We start from the raw sequence: 18,282 nt of genomic DNA, 5'->3' as shown, positions 1-18,282 counted from the left end.
GCCTGATATGAAATGCCAGGGAAGGGAGCTCAGTGCAAAACAGTCTTGAGGACACCAAGAATGTCCAGACTGGCACTGAGGATAGTAGTTAATGCTTTTCAGGATTAGTACAATCCTGTATCGCACGATGATGCAAATGTTTATTTATCCACAGAGTAGCAGATTGTTGGTACTGAGTGTGCCAAAATATGCCTTGGCCACAATCTGATGACAAAGCCTTGTCTGAGAGATACTGATCAGTCTGGGGAGCTGAAGTGACACAGAAGAGATTTAAAAAATCCAGGGGATCTCTCCTCTGAGGCATACACAAAGTATTCATTAAGTGTCACCAGCACACAATTCTCCCTATCCAATTTCCTGCATTACAACCAGATGAGAGGATAAGATACTTTAGGGAAACAGATATATCAATTATTCTCTTCCTGGTGAAAGAGTTCAACAGTGCCTGGACTATTTTCTTGAGCACGTACATATTTTCTGTTTTCAAATTTAGGGTCTAGGAAGCACTTCAGAGTGCTGAACTTTAATTGCACAATTTCAAAAGCAGCTCTATAAAATGTTTACCTGTAAATAACCTCACCCGTACATACAGTTCAAATGAACTTCGTTTTGCTTGGTTGGTCTATAAAAAGTTGTACACCATAACACCTGTATTTAATATGAGACGAAGGTTCTTGCAAAATGGAGTGGTCGTGTGGGACCTTAGTTACCCTACCAAACTCACTTCAAGGGCTGGAGCAGCTCCGACTGCATTTAATCAACCCTAGGGGAACAGCACCTGATGCATTCACTGCTCTGAACGTTACCCACCAAGCTTTCTTCCATCCCAGTTTTCAGTGTTGATTTTGATAATTTTTCAGGTTATGCTGAGACTTGCTTATTTACGTTTTCATTAGTCATCCTCCATAATGGGTTCTAATTAAGCATAATGCAGCTGCAGATACTGTTGCACAAGGCTTTTCTGTCTCTTCATAATCTGGTGTGACTTCAAAGTCTGCAATTACACTCAATATGGTCCCAGCAGTGTGCCAACCCATACAGAGAATTTATGGTTCACCACCAAGACCAAATTACCATTGTACATTCCCCAAAGGTGCCATACACAGGTTTCCTATTTAAGTTTTTCCATTGCTTGTAAGACCAGGAGATTTCCCCATGTGCTAAGGAGCAGTTCTGAGGCAGCTGCTGGCAGCCTGGGGAACAGAAAGGAGCAGAGTGAATTGGCAGAAAAATGTCATGGATGAAAAAGAACTCTTTCTGCTATTATGCGTTTAACCTAAGCAGCTTTGGTTGTTCCAGTTCCGTTTTAAAGCGTCCTCCTAAATCCTTTAATAGGAAACACCCTCTTGCTGAATCCAGACTATTAGCTCTGTTAGTGTCATCATAATGGAAAACACCACCCACAAAAATCTATGTATATGTTAGCGAGGAATGAAATACTGTAAAATGGCAAAACATTATTTGAAGTTTCAGATCCATTAAATTAGTTATAGCATTATCTGTCCAAAATTACTTTTAATCAAGAAGCTTTACATTCTTATTGCTAACTGAGCAGTCCCCCATCATCATACCGCAATAGAAAGAATGTTGGAGGAGTCCAAATTCAGCTGCTGGAGATCAGACAGGACAAGGAGGAGTGGTGTGCATAGAAAACTCTCTACACATAGCTTCATCATTAAAATTTCTCTAGCATGAGCAGAAAAGTTATTAAATTTCCAATAAAAAATGTTTAAATGTCATTAAAAAGTTTCAGTTCTATCATAATTCTCCTTAATGGTGAGAATTTCAGTGCTGGTTCTCAGTCCTGAAATTGCATTTTCAAAGAACTCTGAGCTTTAAGTCTCAAATTGCCTAATTACCATATTTATTGCTGGATTCTGTTTTCTAATCCCTGATGACTTTGTCGGATATATTTATGTTCCCTTCATTTTACTCTCATGCAAGGACATACAGGAACTAGTAAGGATGCCTATTGCAACCTGCATAGAATAGGTGGCTCTCTTATCACACAGTAGTAATATCTGTCTGGCTACCCATTATTAAAGACTCTGTGAACTATACACATCTACATATGGAAAATCACAGCAGTTATTTTCCACTTAACATTTATCAGTGTTATGCTCGCAGGACAGTCATTATAATCAATAAAAATGAAACCTGAAGAGTAAACCATCCAGTCTCAAGCTGACAGCACCAAAACCAGGTCTGTTTCACTGAAGATTTGAAGAACAATTTTTCTATTTCTCAGCTTCCTTTAATTAAATAATTGCCACAAAAGTATAATTCAAAGAAAGAGGCTGGATATAATATTAATAAAAGCAAGCATCCAGGCAGTCCAGGAGTAGAAAAATCTTTAAAACATTCAAAGAAAGGTTCTAGATTTATTTAGCTCCTGTAAATTTTGGAAGGGAAGAAGAAAAGGAGGAGATCATTGCTTGTTGTTGAAATTAAGATCTTATTAAACTGCAGTTCTCCTTTAGCACTGAGTATATAGAAATGCCATGATAAACATTTTTTTGCCTTTTCATAGATTTAATATTTTTAAACAATATTACATTCCTGTCCAGTTTTCCTAGCTTCTAACCTTTTCAGCTCAATAGAGCTCTTTCCCATCCTGAGGTTGACAGCTAGCCTCAATCAAGCATGTTTTGTTGCAACTTCAGCTGCATGATACTAAAACCATAAAGCATTAGATATAGAATTTTGATTAAAAAGGGAGAAAAATTATCATTGAAAACATACAAATACTAAAATGTCAAAATATTATTTTGGCAGTTTTAAAATATAACTTTGAAAGAGAACACTATTTCAAAATGACCCCTTCTCTTGAACACTGCCAGAATTTGGGTGCATAAAAAATTCCTCAAAGGAACTGCAAACAGATTCTGCTGTTAAAACCCATCCCCTTGGTATTATAAATTAAGCAATTTTTCAAATCACATCATGGAACTAGTGACCATTGCAAAGTATCCTGTTCTGGTACTGACACTTAGTAAAGAATAAAATTAATAATAAGAAAATCTGTCACTTAGTCATTTTGAATCACTAACTCTGTAGGTCTGAGGAAAGTTTAAATTTACTGTAGTCATTATAATTATCAGATTTAATTCTGAAGAAAAAAAGCAGGTCCCTCACGTTGATTTCCTTATTTACCCATTACCTCAGTACAGAAGAATTTTAAAACTATGAGCAAAATCCAGCTGTGGCACCATAGTGTCATAAAGTCATAGGTTCTAAATTACTCTGAATTTTGGTTTACCCTCATGGAGCTAAAGGACAAAATGTGGTGTAGAGTTCATGCTGCCCCTAAAATTGGCAGTGATCAGAATAAGGTGGTTAACTTCTTCTGTAGTTAAAGATTGATATGAACAGAACTGTGCTTCTAATACTTACTGAATTAGAAACCACATGCCAGAGAACATTTGCTAAAAATAACAGAAAAATGAAAGACAAAGTATGAACTGTAGGAACATAAAAAAAAATAAATAAATAATGTGCTGCATCTAAGAGGTTGAGTTTTTTTTTTTGCCTTCTATTCCAGCAGAAATCTACTTTACAGAGACATGTAAATATCTTAAAATTTTAACCAAATGTAGGTGAAAATAGGACATTTTCATTTCTGTTTTAAATGTACAACAAGTTGTAGGTAATTTTTAGTTTTGCAAATATATTTTAAAGCATGAAAAAAAATGCAAAGGATGTACGCCTATCCTGTACAAACAAAGCAGCTAATTTCCATTAGTTGGACCTCAGAAATTTTTGAATGCATCCCACCCAGTATGTAACGACATGAATCACACGTCACTTTTAACAGAACAAATCTGCACCTGTTTCACAAGCATAGTAAAGTGACGGAGTTCAAGAAGAACCATGCTCTTTTGCCAAAGAACTAACTAACACAAACGTGTGTTCCTCTTGGAACAGACAGTCTGGATTCATTTCGAACTTAGATCCCTAACAAATTAATAGCTCACTTGATAGTTTTTTGCATGTTGAGCATTTTAAGCATTTGCTGCTCTGTGGGTTTTCAAACAATGGTCTGTATTGATAGGCACTAACTCCAGGACCAGCACTCAATGCCCAACACCAGCTTAGCTTCAATGCATACGACTTGCCTTCCTGAAATGAAAAAGCCTGGGTACAAGCTTATGTCCAGAAAACGGTAATTAAAACATGCGTAAAAACTCATTCCAATATGGCCAGTGTATAAAACTATGTAATTCTCCACTGTGCTAAGAAAGCTGGAGGAAATTATTTTATTCAGGTTTGGACCATCAAGCAAATTAGAAATTGCAAAAAGCACTGGCATAGGAGACATCAAATAAAATCCTATCTGCAGGCTATTTGTTATCCATCCAGCAAACAGGAATTGGAATATCCTGACTCTCTGGCCACTGAAGCTTCAGCAGCATTTTTATGAGCAAAGAAGGGTTAGTTCTAATTCCTCAGGTTAACTATGACTTGACTTTCTCAGCAATCTCAGTTTAAGCCCACCTCTCCTCACTCCCCCAGTGTTTTTTAACAGTCTAATTGAAGCTTCAGAGTATTTTCATCTAACAGACATCAATTTCCATCTCAGATGTGGCTAATTTTTGTGGTGTATCCTCAATATTGGTCTTAATCATTCCCTTCCTACTTCACATGTGCCTTGGATGATGTAGTGGAGAGCAGCCTGCAAAGTGGATTGGCAGCTGTGGATGAAGGCTCACCTGGTGTGAATTATTAGAATGAGAAAATTAGCCTGAATGGCCAAGGTAACAAAACTAAAATTGCATCCTGCTATCAAAGAGAGAGGTCGTAGAAACTACACAAACAATAACTGAAATGATTAAAGCTATAAATAAAGCTGAAGAGGAAAAAAATCTGTAATCATGATAACATACAAAGTCAATTTGTAGTCATCTGATGTAAGATGCCTAAGGCAGGACATAGGTCTCATGAGGCTCCCTATGTGGTCAGTGGAGACAGAGGGCAATTCAGCCAAGAGCGCAATTTACGTGTCTAATAAGCCTGAAAAGCCTAGAGCTCCTCATCCTCCCCTGGCTACTCACAACACAAAGGGAAAAACACTTTCAGATTTCAGTATCTCAGTTTGATGGTTCAAGCAAGCTATGCAGTGTAGATCCCTCAAAGACTTCAGCTCATGGAAGGGTCCAGCTACTCTGTAAATGATCCAATGATGTATGAAATAACTTCCCCAGGGCATGCAAACCAAGACAGCAGCCTGGGCAGAGAAAGGGAGGATACAGCAAACTGGGTAAAAGAGAGGAAGACGCCAGCTGGTACGGAGAGTGGGCATGGCTTCACAGGCAGCTGCTGCTCTCCGTTTCCTATTCAATTAGAGAGCAAAAAAAATTGAAAGGAGGATTGGATGGATTTTTGAATCCTGTTCTATTGCCACTTCACTGGGTAGGGAAGCACTCTAATACCTGTTTACAGAAGCAAATATTTGCATTGTCTTCAACAGAACAGGGAGTCAAACTGAAATTTCTGAAATCAGAGGCTGTCTGACTTCTCAGAGGGTGGGCATTCATCCTAATACCTTTTGTTTATGAGGGAAGCAGTCCCCTCTATAAGAAAAATTTCTTATTACAGACAGAAGGATAATAAGGCAGCAACTTGAATGCACAGGGTAAACACAAGGTAAAGATCAGGCTTTCAAAGATTTAATTCTAAAGAAAAAATATTATTAAGGCAGCAGCTCAGAGGATACATCTCCAAAAGAATCAAAGCCTCACAAGTCTAGAACGAGCACTACCTTATAAATTTAAATTCATCCACAATCCAACATTAATGGATTTTATGCCACAAAATCAGGGTTTAGTAGACTAAAATCAAAATGTATGAGTTTTCTTGTTACTATTTCACCCAAGGAGAATAATATCTTAAGAAACACTGATTGAGACAATCACCCAGATTTCTTCAAGACTTAACTGAAACAGCTACAAGACTTCAGAAATCAGCAGTTCTTTCATATAAATATATATATATACACACACTGCTTTAATGTTCTCTTTGTGCAATAAATTACTTCTCAGGATATTAAAATGTATCCTGTGTTGAAACTGGGTGCTGCAGCTTTTTGCTGAATCAAAGCATACAGGCCTTCTAAATGAAACTTTTCATTATTACTTCTCCAATTCATATTTAATCTTCACAGTGGTACTATAGATCATCCATACTAAGACTCATGTTTTTGCAAAGTGGGTTAACTGTACCTCAAAATCCAGCAGAGAATAATTTCAAGGAGTGCAAATCCTTGTAATAATTGCTTTCTTTTCCTCACAGCTATATTGCACATCTGATTTTGAAACACAGATTGAAAGACAAAGTGAAAAAACACCAAAATAAGATTATTTCTATACCTTCTTACAAACACTTCTTTCAAAATAACCTGAACACAATTAATACTAAAAAAACAATGCCATGCAAATAAGAAATATAAAAATGTTAGCGAAAAGCACATAATTTGATAACAGCCAACTTGTCTAATCAAATTAAGCAGGTTACACAGGTAACTATTGAGATCTGAAGTAACTTTGGCAGATGTTTTTAAGTCTCTCTTCCTCTTTTCCTGGCACAAAACTGAACACCTTGGTCTTTACATCTGGGCTGAGGAAAAGGAGGAAATTAAATGCTATACTAATTTATTGCAGTAGTTAACAGTCAGCTTGAAAGACAAGGAGACAGCAAATTTCTAAATAAATATATTTATCAGAATGGGTTTATAGTAATGACGTATTGAACAGTCAGTGAGAGTATAACTATGCTTCAATTTCTTTCGTATTGCTTCTTCTCCTAGCATTATTCCTTGAACAGAACCAAAGCAAGATGTTTTGGTGGTCCAACAGTGAGTCAGACTGAGGAACTGAGTAAAAGGAAGACTAAGGAAAATGTGGGTTGCCTACTAAATGAGGGGGGTGCTCTGGTAATGGGGGATGCTGAGAAGGCGGAGATACTGAATGCCTTCTTTGCTTCTGTCTTCACTACAAGACTCCCCCTCAGGAATCTTGGACCCTGGAGGTAAGTGAGAGAGTCTGTGGAATGGGAGGCTCTCCTTTGGTGAGGGAGGAGATGGTCCAAGAGAATCTAGGCAACATCAATGTGCATAAATCCATGGGCTCCAATGGGATGCATCCATGTGTGCTGAGGGAGATGGCAGACATGATTGCTGAACTGCTCTCTATCATCTTTGAGAGGTCTTGGAGAATGGGAGAGGTGCCTGAAGACTGGAGGATAGCCAGTGTCACTCCAGTCTTCAAAAAGGGCAAGGAGGATCTGGGAAACTACAGGCCAGTCAGCCTCACCTCTGTCCCTAGAAAGTGATGGAACAGCTTGTTCTGGATGCCATCTCCAGGCAATTGGAAGAAAAGAAGAATTGGAGAGACCATCAGGAGTGGTCAGCATGGGTTCACCTGGGGGAGGTCATGCTAGACCAACCTTGTAGCCTTCTATGATGTCATAACTGGCTGGGTGGATGAGTGGAGAGTAGTGGATGTAGTCTACCTTGATTTCAGCAAGGCATTTGACACTGTCTCCCACAACATCCTTATGACAAAGCTGAGGAATTGCAGAATAGATGAGTGGATGGTGAGGTGAGTTGAGAACTGGCTGACTGGCAGAGCTCAGAGGGTTGTGACTGGGGGCACAAAGTCCAGTTGGAGGCCTGTATTTAGCGGTGTTCCTCAGGGGTCAGTGCTGGGTCCAGTCTTGTTCAACATCTTCATCAATGACCTTGATGAGGGGATAGTGTCCACCCTCAGCAAGTCTGCTGATTATATGAAGCTGGGAGGAATGGCTGACACACCAGAAGGCTGTGCTGCCATTCAGCAAGACTTGAACAGTCTGGAGAGTTGGGCAGAGAGGGACCAGATGAGGTTTATCAAGAGCAAGTGTAGAGTTTTGCACCTAGAGAGGAATAACCGCATGCACCAGTACAGGTTGGGGCATGACTTGCTGGAGAGGAGCTCTGCAGAGAGGGACCTGAGGGTCCTGGTGTATGACAGGTTGGCCATGAGTAAGCAGTGTGCCCTGGTGACCAAGAAGGCCAAGGCATCCTGGCGTGCATTAAAAAGAGCGTGGCCAGCAGGTCAAGGGAGGTGATCCTCTTTCTCTACTCTGCCCTGGTCAGGCCTCACCTGGAGTATTGTGTCCAGATCTGGGCTCCCCAGTACAAAAAAGACAGGGATCTCCTGGAAAGAGTCCAGCGGAGGGCCACAAAGATGATAAAGGGCCTGGAGCACCTCTCTTATGAGGAAAGGCTGAGTGACCTGGGTCTGTTCTGCATGGGGAAAAGAAGACTGAGAGGGGATCTGATAAATGTGTATAAATATCTAAAGGGAGGTGGGAGGCAAATGGATGAGGCTCTTCTCGGTGGTGTGTATCATAGAATCATAGAATCATAGAATGGCCTGGGTTGAAAAGGACCTCAAAGATCATCAAGTCTCAACCCCCCTGCTAAGTGCAGGGCCAGACCACTAGACCAGGCTGCTCAGAGCCACGTCCAGTCTGGCCTTGAATGCCTCCAGGGATGGGGCATCCAGGTGGAGCAGAAGGGCAAAAGCTCGCTTGATCTTGATTTTCAGTACGAATACAGACCATGAAAGCGGGGCCTCATGATCCTTCTGACTTTTTGGGTTTTGGGAACGCCTCCAGGGATGGGGCATCAACCTCCCTGGGCAACCTGTTCCAGTGTGTCACCACCCTCTGTATGAAAAACTTCCTCCTAATATCCAACCTAAATCTCCCCTGTCTCAACTTAAAACCATTCCCCCTTGTCCTATCACTATCCACCCTCACAAACAATCGATCCCTCTCCTGTTTATACACTCCCTTCAAGTATTGGAAGGCCACAATGAGGTCTCCCTGGAGCCTTCTCTTCTCCAAACTAAACAAGCCCAGTTCCCTCAACCTTTCCTCATAGAAGAGGTGCTCCAGCCTTGGTCACCCTCGTCTGAACTCTTTCCAAGAGCTCCACGTCCTTCTTGTGCTGGGGGCCCCAGGCCTGGACGCAGTACTCCAGATGGGGCCTCACAAGAGCTGAGCAGAGGGGGACCACCACCTCCCTCTCCCTGCTGACCACTCCTCTTTTAATGCAGTCCAGAACATAGTTGGCCTTCCGGGCTGCCAGCGCACACTGCTGGCTCATGTCCAGCTTCTCGTCCACCAGGACGTGTAGCGATAGGACAAGGAGTAACGGCTAAAACTTGAACACAGGAAGTTCCGTACTAACATGCGGAAGAAATTCTTTCCAGTAAGGGTGACGGAGCACTGGAAAAGGTTGCCCAGAGAGGTTTTGGAGTCTCTTTCTATAGAGACATTCAAGACCCAGCTGGACACCTACGTGTGCAACCTATTGTAGGGTACCTGCTTTGGCAGGGAGGTTGGACTCAATGATCTCTTGAGGTCCCTTCCAGCCCCTACAATTCTGTAATTCTGTGATTCTGTGAACTGGTCTTGCTGGAAAACAACCCAAGGAAAAAACAGACATTACAGGTTTTGACTGGATTAGTTCCAATATGGCTCACAACACAACTGTAGAAAGATTTGCTCAAGCACAGCACTAGAACAAGCTGGCTTGAGCAACAGAGAGGGATGGAACAGCAATTGCAGAAGCAAATTTACATAGCCTTCCTTCCTAGGTTCTTTGGTTTCATTCTCTCTTTGAAAATATTCCCAAAGCACATACAAATTTTGGATGCATTTTCTATTGGACACTGTGATTCAGACATCTCCGATCTGATTTAAAGCAATTAGCCTCTTCACTTTCATAGATTTCAAGTCCCTGGAGGTGTCCCCTGGTGCACCAGTTTAAATAAGGTCAACTCCTTGTCTAGACGGGTGCCAAGAGCAGAACCTTCGCCTTTTGTTCTATAAACCTACATACGCTTTTTCTGGATTGATGATCAGCAAGAGGGATGAGGTTTTTTAATTATCCACTGAATCCCAGCCAGCAAAAAATGTGCTAACTTTGGAAGCATATTCCTTTACGTGTGAATTTAGTTAATTTGTGCGTGTGCTTTTAAATTAGTCATTATGTAAATTCCCTTGATATCTTAAGCAGAATAAGCTCTGCCATGCTTAACTTTAAATTGTTTTGTGCAACTCAGAAAATGGAACAATCATAGAAGAATACCCATGAGAGTGTGTTTGATGAAGGGGTAACCAATATGTTTTAGGCTTTGATTTTAAATAATACACCACTAATACACAGTTGTAACTTCTCTCTGATTTTATGAGCTGCTGTCTTTGATACGAAGCCACTGAACTTCAGTCAAAATCCCATCAATCATTGCTTTAAAGAGAAACCCAAGGTGGAGCATGAAAGAATATTATTTTCCATGCACTATGTGGCCTGTGTTGCTTTATGCATTGTTTGTTTTGGGAAGTCTCTGTTAAGTCAGAGTGTTTTCTTCTCACTGAACTGAAAAACAGAATGACATTGTAGAAATAAAAATGCTTGGTTAGCTCATTTTCCCCTAAGCATAAAACCTGTAGGTAAAGCTGGACAAGTCACTGAGGTTGGTGGACTAACTGTACCCTTTCAGCTCATGTTCAAATTTTGAGCTTGATTAAATACCATAATTATCTTCTTTCAAATTTATGGCTCAATTTTGCTAAATCTAGCTCCACTGAAGCCAAAGTGGCACTGGACCTACATCCTGCTCTGTTGGGTCTGCCAAAGGGGAGTGCTGAAGGGATGATGCCTGGCCTCTCAGAAAGCCCATGCGGAATTCAGGATTTGCAGTCTTTTTTTAATTCCTCCTAAGGAATGGTATTTTTTTCTAGTGTTAATTCTGTGACCGCAGGTCTCTAACAATTTATTGCCACTCTTTGTTTTACTTCAAGCACTGGTACACTTGTACACCACCTCTCCCCAGGGAAAAGAACATGGTTTACTTAACCTGTAATAATTCAGCTTAGCAAAGCAAAATGCTATTTATTTAGAGAAAAGGCGTTACATAACAATACAACAAACAGAACCTCTAATCTCCAGCTGCTTTTGTCCATACTGCTTCAAAGCTTCTGGCAAGACCTGGCAAGGAGCAAGAAATAGTGTCACCTCCTGGCACAGCGCTGTCCTTGTCCCTGTTGTTTGCAGGTTCTCCTGAACCAAACCGAACCAGGATATGGCTCCTCTCAAGCTGCAAAACCCCAGTGGACAATGAAAATTATCCACCACTGCCTGCTATGCCCAGTGGATCCCCCCCAGCAATCTCTAGTTCTCTTTTAGCTATACGGGTGCATCAACCCTCTTTATAAACCATCCCTGACTGTCCCAGGTGACAGCATCATAGCATGTCTGAAAAGCGTCTCTGAAAATCCAAGGTTTCCAAAATGTTGCTTTTCTCTCTAGAACTGTTCAGGAAGTTGAAAGGAAGGGAGTCAGAGAGATGGGTTTCCAATGCTCTGTACAAGTATTGTGACTGGCTCAACAGTTAGAGAAGCAATTAAAGCACTGCATTTAGAAGAGCATGCTAAAAAATATTTTATCAAAAGAATTGTTTCTTGAACAACAGGACAGTATAACTGACTGTAATGGGAATCTGCTTCAGGCAAAAATGCAAATATATAAAAACTTCCAAACTTAACCCTTTCAGAATGCAGTAGTAAAAAGCATTTCTAAACAACAGACTCTTGAAATCAAGCATCAAAACTAGGAAGAAAATTGTAATATCTAGTATAAACTAGATACTTTCTTACAGGGCTAATGAGTTGGAGACTGCACATTCCTTTCAATAGAAGAAGCATCAAAGAATCGCGGATACATTTCCTGCATCACTTGTCCTGATCCCAACTTCCCTAGCCCTCCCAAAGCCCCCTCTCAGGAGAGAATTCTGCAGCCTTCTGTCTGGCTGCCTCACATCCTGGTGGTAAAAGCAATCAGTAAAATAGCCAGATGTGCTGATTTTATGAGAAAAAAAAATTGCTATAGCAAAATCAGCACACTATACAGAAGTGTCGTAAATAGTTTAAATTCACCAGCAAGGGCTGTAGATGTGATAGACAGGGACAGAAAACCATGCTTCTGTGGCACTGTGACGATCACTGTTACAGACAGCAGGGCAGCACAAAAACTGCCTATCTCTTGGCATTGCCTTTGCTAGTAAAGTGTAAAGGAGTTTTTAAGGTGAGACTCAAAGGGGCAAGATGTGCTTCTTTTCTGACCCTTCTATTCCTCACTCTGTATTGCCTTGCCTTCTCTCACATTAATTGTTTAACTTATGTGAAAAATAGTTTTTCAGAATTTCTATGAGGAGTTTTGGAGTGTTTACCGAACAGACAAACTAGTCATAGAATCATAGAATTATAGGACGGTTAAGGTTGGAAAAGACCTCTAAAATAATCGAGTCCCACCTTCAACCCATCACCACCATGCCCACTAAACCACAAATGTCCATTCCACTAGTTCTATGTTTTTGTTGCCCTCTTTTTTTTTAAAACAAAAAATATTTTAAGAGAAGCTTTGTTACTTATATACTTTAACAATACTATATATTTTATATGTGGCCCAAGTCACTTCCTCTTCATTTAATATAAAGGAGGCAAGCCAAAAGACTGGACACCCATGGACTACAGGATGCACTTTGTCATGCCTCTTCTAAGGAAGGGCTGCTCTCAAGATTTTGCGTCTCATAGCATTTTCTCCAGATTCATATACTCTGGTTTTCAATGATTAAAACCATTAATCCTTAATAATTAATTAACTAAAAGAATTATTTTTCAACATGGTATTTTATTTGATGCAAACAAAGTAAAACATTTAAAAGATCTTAATAGGGCCTGAGAAGACATCAATTTCAATGTCAAGACTGAAATTAAAGGTTTTCTTTAAGGGCGAGCCAATAGATTGCCCCTAGTTCTGCAATTTTTCCATTAATGGAGGGCTGGGCTGCAGAGAAAAGTGACTGCATAGCCAAGGACATGCACATAGCAAGGCACAGTGGCAGACACAGAATAGGTCTCCAGGAGATTTACTTCAGTAACCCCTGCATTTTCACACTGTGGAGCTCACGACCTCTCTGGTCAACTACCAAAAAAGATCCTTAGACTCAACCACCACAGAGAAAATGCAGAACAAATAATCTATTTGAAAAACATAGATTTCAAATCAGTGTGGTGAGAACATTTTTTAGATGCAGTTTCCCTGAAAGCATTTAAAGCTAGAATGAAAGCTGAAATTTCATCTTCATGGTAGAGCCCAGGTGGATGTCCATGATCTTAATCCAGGATTCTATCTGACCTCAGATGATCCAAACTGGGGGATCAAAACGCCTTTCCTTCTTCAGAGAACAGTCAAGATGACACTGAAAAACAGTGAGTACCCTTTCCCAGGTATTCCCTACAGAGTGAAAATAAGATGTCACGCTATCAGTCTTTCAGTGCAGATTAATGCTTGCTGTCTGGCTAGAGAGGTGACAGAACGATGGGAGCTGCAGATTCAAATGGCTGTCAGGGAAGCAATGATGCTAAGTAAGAAAGAAAATGGACAAGTCCAAAGCAATCTGAGAAGCAGAGCTGTCAGGCTGTGGACAGGCAGTGCTTGCAGCTTGGTAGGATTACACTACAGCAGTTTTGAAGCAACGTGGTAATTTACTCCTAAATTTCTATTAAAACTGCAGGAGTTAATGCGTAGTTCTAATGAACAAAACCTATGTCTCAATGAAATTAAGGCTTTAAGCTCCTCTTAGCATCTATTTAGAGCTAAGGCCTAATACCAGGATTCACTTAACTGCAATTTCTAAATCTCCTCAAATACATCACACACATACAAAAAAAAATTGAACAAAATTATCTACTCCTCTCTCATATATTAAAATACATTTGTATAAAAATAACAAGTAACCTTAAGGTTACTGCTGGATATACGGATGACTTTCTTTCAACGGCCAGAATCTTGTGAAATTCTACTTTCTCTGCACCTTGGGAAAACAGAAATGTCTTGTCTGCAGTTCTCAGGTTACTTTCAGATGCATGAACCCTCTGCTGTTGGAAATGTCTGCCTACCACAGTGCTGACTCTGTTTGTATTCTTGCCTTATGTGGGGCTATATCAAACTTTCTGGTTTTTGACCATGCTTGGTTAACAAACCTGGAAAAGAACATGATGTTCTAAAACACAAAAACAATTTACAGAAATAAACTACATGGAAACAATTGAAGGTCTTCCATTTTACTTTAATTGGCTTTTGAAAAGAATACAAGGGCTTTTAATACTGTGCTGAAGAATGATACAGCACTAGTTCTAGAATGCTAGTTTTTAATTTCCATTCGTGTCATACTTCAAGTAAGTTTAATCAAACTATCAAAATAGATCCCAAGGCAATAATTTCTGGGGTCATGAAATTGATCTCATATTCAATAAATGACTAGTTACTCATTGATAAACTGATTGCTTGCTTTGGGTTTATTTTCTAGTATTGTTAAACCTTAGGATTCTAGTCAAGGACTACAGGGATGAAGGTGATATCATTCCCCTCTTCCTGTTTTCCCCTGCCACTGGAAAAGCACGATTAGGTGAATAACCCTGCCAAAAGGTAGAATAAAGCAGCATCCTTTGTTTTCAGCCAAGGGAGGACACTATTTTGCAGAGATAGTTGTCATCTGCCCTAGCCGAAGTTAGTGGATCCTTTCCTGAGGCTCCAGTAGTTTGGAATGAAAGTAGTCCAAACTGGGGAGATATCTCCTTTTCCAAGTCCTATTTTATAGAGTTTTTTCCTGGCATCAGTGTGGAATTGTTTGGATGAAAGCTTCATCCTATTTAAGTCTCCAAAGTAACTAAACAGAGGGCAAATTTCAAAACACTAGCAAACTGTTCTGTTCTGTGAGTGAAGGAGGAAATCATCTTATATGAAGGAAAAAAAATGATTTTGTTTTACTTTCAGCACTCTGCCATCAGTTCAAGAGATACTATTCCCATCCCACCATTACCCATCTTGAGAAACTCATGTGGCTGTGGAGCCACCTTCTAGCCAAGTGTTGGAGAGAACTCTGCTAGATGGTTTTAATTTACAGACATAACCACACTGCAAATATTAGAGTGCAGAGTTCCATACTTTCTTGGGAACCTCTAAGAGAGATTAAGAATTAATTAATAATCTATGTCTCATCACATTTTTCATCTGTTTCAGTGAGATGCAGCCTGAGCCCATACTGTCCTTTCACTAGGGACACTCATCCACCAAGATCTGTCTCTGCCTGTATTAGTCCCTCTCTGGTATGCTTCCAGATATGCACCAGATGGTGACTTTTCATTCATTACATGAAAAATGTTGCTTTTTGGGAGAGGGGACAACTTTCTATCTGTTTTTGGACATACCTCACACAGTGCAGTCCTGGATACCAGCAATTTTGCTAGCCACTACAACCCTTAAAATTAACCATAATTTTGAGACTGGCTGTGATGAGTCTGATGTCCATTCCCAGAGACTGATTGAGGGATCACATGAAGGGCCACACAGCTGTAGAGAGCACAACCATGTCTGAGAAGCCTACTACTGGCAAATCTGTACAAATTGGCAGCTTCTACTAGATTTTCCAGCCTGTTAGACGAACAAGCTCGTCAGAGTTAAATTTACTCCAAATATGTAAAAACTGATGGTTTGAAACTGCAGTGTTTTCTGGAACAGCTCAGCAGCTTGTTATAATTGTAGCATGATTCAGTGCTTGGGCATCTTTCATATCTCAAGTGCTGTCTTAGCAGAGCTTCTGACAGTCTGAATGCTACCCCCAGACATTGGAGCAGTTGTGTGTACAGCTGTGCAGCCAAAGATTTCTTAGAAGAATCCCTTGCTTCCTGCAAGGTCAAAAGCACCTGCTGAGGAGACACCTCCTGCTCCTAATTGTTACAGGGATTTTCCTAATCCTGTTGTAATCACTGTTTTTAAAAGCTTTTCAGTCATCGCTCCAGAGGTAGGACCATGGTGTGATCCCCATATTCCTGTTGGGAAGGCGAGACACAGAGAAGGGGCACCCCTATGAAAACTTAAGATCTACCAAGAAAAAGAGTAATCCAATGTCCTGATTTAGTCATTTTGCAGTAAACCATTCCAGTCTGGTTGTTCCCAATTTGTTTGACAGCACCTAAAGCCATTAGCATTAACTTTGTTTGAAGGGATGGAGCACAATGGTATGCTGAGCTATGTGTTGAGGTTACAGAGGCATTTTATCACATTCATCTTTGCCTTCCTTATACACTTCCACTGGAAAGTGATTTCAGTAGATGTAGAAAACTATTAGAACAGACACCAACGCTTGTAAGTATGTGCCAAGTCAGAATACCAGCTTCAAATAGTGCATGACATTGTCTCTAAGTGGGTCAGTTCATAAAATATTGTCTGTTCAAATGATGTCCATGCTGTAGTAAGAAAAAGGGGGAAAATGCAGTAGTAATTGAAGTGATCTGATCTGAAAAGTCTGGCACCTGGTGCACATTCAAAAAACATTTCATTGCTCCATTAAGAATGCTTCTAGGACACAGGAAATCTGCAAGATTTTGCTGCAAAAGTTTGTGATCTAAAGTTAAAAAAAAAAAAGGAGAGAAATAAAAGGATCTTTAAAAGACTTACATGATTTTGGATTTGGGGACACTTTTATTAGTATTCTTGCTTTATTTTATTTTTGCTGAGAATGGGTCTTCGAGAGCATCCCTACCTCAAATGCCTATTCAGTGTGCTAATGAGACAAGGAATACATTGTGCAATTGCAAAGCATTAACCATTTCCATGTATTCTTTAGTAACAGGCATTCTGATTCAGCTGAAGAATATTTTACTGACCTTTCCACTTATTTCTAGTTCACTGATGTGTCTAAAGCTATCTTGTCACTTTCAGATTCATTTTTGTTTTAGTCTAAGTGACTGTTAGGAGTCAGCAAGCTCTGACGGAATGTCAGACAGCAGCTCAGCTCTGGAAACACTGAAATGGACCCCAGAGCCACTGGGGAGCTGGGAAAGGGGCAGCAATTTGTGTAGGGGAAGTGACCCATGAGACAAAGCAAGATGGGCCCCTGCAGTTTGTACCAGCTGAAGCACTGGCAGGCAGTGCTTCATCCCTGTTGTGACTCTCAGTACTTGAGTCCAGAGTTTGTAATTGGAGATCCATGCCACCATGCTCCTGGGAACACGGGGTGCTGTTTTCTACCTGAGCACAGTGGGAATTAATATGTTTCTTGATGTGACTTTCTGAGCCTCCAGCAGCCACAGGTCTCAAAATGAACTCTGCTTAGCCCCACATTCACTTTTATCTCTGATTTTTAGTTTCACTTAGTAATTAATTCTATGCACAAACCCAGTCATGTCTATGCGATGTTAATGTATCCCTGTGTCTTCCCAGCCAACTCCAGTTAGACTGATAAATACTCCAGATTTCATGGTCTTATACCCTAATAATTCGAAAATCGTATTTAAAACAATTATAAATATATATAAATAAATCATATATACATATGCATAATATCTCTATATATTTCACATACTCATAGACAGGAAGATTCCAAGGCATTGCTGCCCACTTTGTTACTCATTAGGCACGCTCAGAGGTGCACAGCCTCCAGCCAATGTGAGGTTTGGTTTAATTCCACAACAGCGGAGTTAAAACAAATGACTTGAAGACAGACTCAGAAGTCAGTTCCCAAAATTAGTCTGTCCTCTGGTTGCATGCTGATTTTGGACAAACAAAAACAAGCAACATTTTAAGGTGTATGATATCTCTGGATTTTTAAAGCATATCACATCACTCTTCAGTTTATATGTCGTTTCATCTGGGTCAGTCACTGTCAGGTTAATAAATTAAAAATATGCTGTCTGAAAGAAAAGAAAACATCATTTCTGCCTTGGCATTAATATAGATTCTTTTACTAGTGTATACTGGGAAAGAAGAGAAATTTAAAAATACTTTTGCAAACAATAGAAATGTAAGAGCAAGAATGAGCTGTGCAACAGTAATTGTTTTCTCATCTTCTGTTATGAAGATGAAAATTGCATTGAAAGATGTGACTTAAACTAGAGAGAAAAGAAATTTGCCTCCAAACAAATAAGAATGATTTACATTTCAAGAGCAGCTGAGTATTTGCAGGCTACTTGTGGTGAGCTGCCATAGGTCCTGCTGGCTGCTGGAACTTGTGTTTTCTGCAGGAAGAGGGAGAGGAGGATGGCACTGTGCCTTGAAAGGTATTCCGTATTAATAAGCTAACAAGAAACAGCAGAGGGCCCAAGCCTGAGGATGAAAAAGGCAGGAGGGGCTCCAGGCCCACAGCAGGGATTCCCTTTTCCATTTTCCATTTT

This window comes from Numida meleagris, chromosome 2 (assembly GCF_002078875.1).
Source record: "Numida meleagris isolate 19003 breed g44 Domestic line chromosome 2, NumMel1.0, whole genome shotgun sequence".
NCBI lineage: Eukaryota > Metazoa > Chordata > Aves > Galliformes > Numididae > Numida > Numida meleagris.
The sequence above is the reverse complement of the archived record's forward strand: the minus strand, read 5'-3'. Positions refer to the sequence as shown.